The following is a 3433-nucleotide window of genomic DNA, read 5'->3' on the forward strand; positions in this document are numbered from 1 at the left end:
CTGATCATGAAAATGAACTGCTCCCAGGTACTGCGCTCTCTTGCTGGCATCTCAGAGAACGAGGCGTCGCCCGTCTTCCCCAAACTCTAGGTTGTTGAAGTCCCCTCCAACAATCCAGGAGTCAACATCTGAAAGACACTCTGACAGCCTCCTCCAAAAGGCTGAGCGATGCTGTCTACATGCTGGGGCATACACGTTCAGGATTCCAATCCTGGACTCTCCTGTCCGAACTCCCATCCTAGAATGAGCTCAAAACTACCCTGGACTCTCCTGTCCAAACTACCCATCCTAGAATGAGCTCACCTTGATCATAGACCTTTGGAGCCAAGGTCTATGAGATTGAGATGCAGACCCCTCTGCTCCATCCTAGACCACTCCTTTGGACCTCTCCTTACTGGAAGAAGGTGATGTTTGCTGCTGAAAACATGTGCTCCTAAATCATAAGGATGTCCACTGCTCGCCCTACCACTACCCTCTACAACTCCTGCCAGAGCATCAGGTACTGTGGTTGGCTACTACGAACACGGTCGTGGAGCCCGTGTATGTTCCAACTCACTATGGTCCAGTTCATAAGGACGAGGGAGTTGGGAGCAAGACTCTCCTATAAGTGGGTGCCTGTCCTAGAAAAACTAACTTGTGTGATTTTGCCGAGGGTTTGGAGGGTGAGTAGTCAGTGTCTGTGCGGCATCATACTAGGGTGGATACTGGCTCAATACCGATCTTCCCTGCCCACTTCATCATGAAGGAGGCTTCCACCCCAAACAAATCCGCACACATCTGGAGGGGCCAAATGTGCTTGCTCCACCTTTGCCTCCATTAGCAATTTGATAACTCCCGTTGCTAAACCACACACGGACTCCTCGCGCGTGAAGCTCAGCTGATGAAAGTTCACCTCCATGCCATGGGCGTACCAAAGATCTAGTCCCTGTGGTCCCATTCACTCATCCATCATGAGCATAAGCTGATTACCCAAAATAGCATCAAACACCTCCGGGGACCACTTTTCCAATGCTGTGGAGGCAAACACAAATCTCCACACAGGGTGTGTTTAAGATCCCACTGCACTGATCAAACCCCCCTTGCAGGGCTCAAGGACCATGAGCATGATCTCTAATAGTAGAGGGTATGAGTCTAGAATCTCCAGATAGTTCCAGGGTCCTAACCTCCAGAAGTCCCGTAGTAAGGGACACCCAGGCTAGAGGTTGGGAGCTAGTGGTCGGGGGGACGAGCCTCATCTCTCAGGATCCCTCTCTGAGCGAACCTGCTACTGTGATGAGGAAGCAGAAGGGGGCGTCGTTGTTCCCTTTCCTAATGGCAGGGGTGTTGAAGCAGAAGAAGCTACTATTGAAGCAAAGAGGGGAGCGACAGGAGAGGGAGAGGTTAGGATGTAGGGGACAGAGGGCGAGGGGCGGGTGGTGAGAGTGACCATTGGAGGGGGGGCTGAGGGGGCGAGGGAAACCTGGAGGGGGAGGGGGAAGTGAAGAGGAGGAGGGGGAGGGGGAGGGGGAGGGGGAGGAGGAGGGAAAAGGGTGACCTTAGTCCCCCCTACTGATCAAGCTCACCGGGGCTCTAGATCTCGGCTCCTCCACGGCCCTCATCGAGCTAGCAACTGCGGCTTCCACCATCGTCGCATCTAGAGCTCCCGGGCTCTCTGCTACTGCAAGGGTGGGTGTAGAGGCTAGACTTCCGAAGTTGGAGGATCGTCTAGATGGGCAGAGGCCCCCGCTGCTGGGGGGCTCTTGTTGTTCCTCTTTTGAGGCCTCTCGGTCAACCATGTCCCTCTCCCTACGATTGGCCCTCTATCTGCGACGTTTGCAGGCCTACTTTCTTGTTTTCTTTTTCTTTTTCTTTTTCTTTTTAACGTGTCTGGGATCTGAGACTCCTACTACTCCTGCCTGAGAGGGCGCTGAACTCGGGGCCTATTGACTCTGCCTACTCTGTGGAGGAGGGGGAGGAGGCACGGGAGGGAGGCCACAGGGGCAATCTCTGGTGAGGTGGCCCATCTGACTACATCGAAGACACTGGCCTGGTCACTCGGAGATCTCCATCCTCTGGCAAAGTGTGCCCCCTTCCAGGGTCTCGAGAAGGATCAACTCTGGGAGGGACTCCGGGCTCTCCACCACCAGTCTAATCCTAGGGACTCCATCATCTGCTAGAATGGAGGCAGTCGTCTCTGGCGGGGACTCAAGCACCGTGCCAAATGCCCAGCCAATGGAAGGGAGGATGGCTCGATACTCCTTGGGGAGCCCTAGGAAACGGAGTGTAACCGAAAACTGTGGAACATGGTGTGTCGCATCCATGTCCTCCAATGTGAACCTATGAAACCAAGGAAAGAGCTAGACAAGGTGTGGGCCAAGAAGTGCCCCGCAAGTGTCGAGGCGGTGTCAGGGGAGCTCAACTGGATGAGAAAAATGCCTCGTCCATAGATGGTGACTCCTGGACGTGGTCGCCCTCTAATGTCAAGCTCGCCTAGATCCACTATCGCACATGTAGGCGTGAGGCCCATAATTCTGCCCACAAGCACCTTGTCCTGGAGGGATTGAACTTCCTGTTGTACCTGTTGCTTGTCAACGGGGAAAGAAGAACCTTAACGGCTATGGGAGTCGAGGGTGCTGCCATAGAGCCCCTCTGGCCAGACCAAAGGTCACCACCAAGATTTTATTTCATTGTAACAAACACGAATGCTCCCACTGCAAGGAGGCAAATAAAAAAGAAAAAGAAAGAATGACAAAAAGGCGAGGCGAGGCAGAGGAGAAAGAATGGGAGGGCGGCAGGGAATGTAGAGGGGAGGAGAGGAAGGAGGGAGAGGAGAAGGAGGAATGAAGAGGAGGAAGGAGGGAGGGAGAAGAGGAGAAGGAGGGGGGAGGCGGGGTGGCGAGGGAGGTGCAATGGTAGGAGGGGGGCAGAAGGATGGGAGGAAGTGCGGGGCAGCGAGGAGGGGGAGTGGGAGGGAAGGAGGCGGAAGGAGGGGTGGAGCGAGGGAGAAGGCAAGGCGGGGAGCAGAGCAAGGGGAGGCACGAGGGAGAAGGTAGGGTGGGGGAGATGGTAGGGCGGGGGAGCAACAAGGCGAGGAGGCACGGGGGGTGGGAGAAGGCAGGGCGGGGGACAAGGGTGGAGTGGGGAGGGAAGGGCAGAGCGGAGAGGGAGGAGGGGCGAGGGTGAGGGCAAGGGCGAGGCAAGGAGTAGGGGCGAAGAGGAGAAGGGGGTGACGGGCGAAGTAGACAAGAGCCAAAGGTAGCCTACAGGCCACCACAGGTAGTAGGGGGAGCTCACCGAACAGCTCCTCCATCTTTCAATGCTCCACAAACTGTACTTTAAGAACTAGGAAAATATCGATTCCAAAAATTAGCAATTTCTTTATTCATATAAGTGTGGCTTCTATAGTACAAAATTTACTTCCTATTTACACCCTTATCATATTTAGTGGCTATAT

Source organism: Dipteris shenzhenensis, chromosome 10, assembly GCF_047967505.1.
Source record: "Dipteris shenzhenensis isolate YYH24624 ecotype China chromosome 10, Dip_SZ_1.0, whole genome shotgun sequence".
Lineage (NCBI taxonomy): Eukaryota > Viridiplantae > Streptophyta > Polypodiopsida > Gleicheniales > Dipteridaceae > Dipteris > Dipteris shenzhenensis.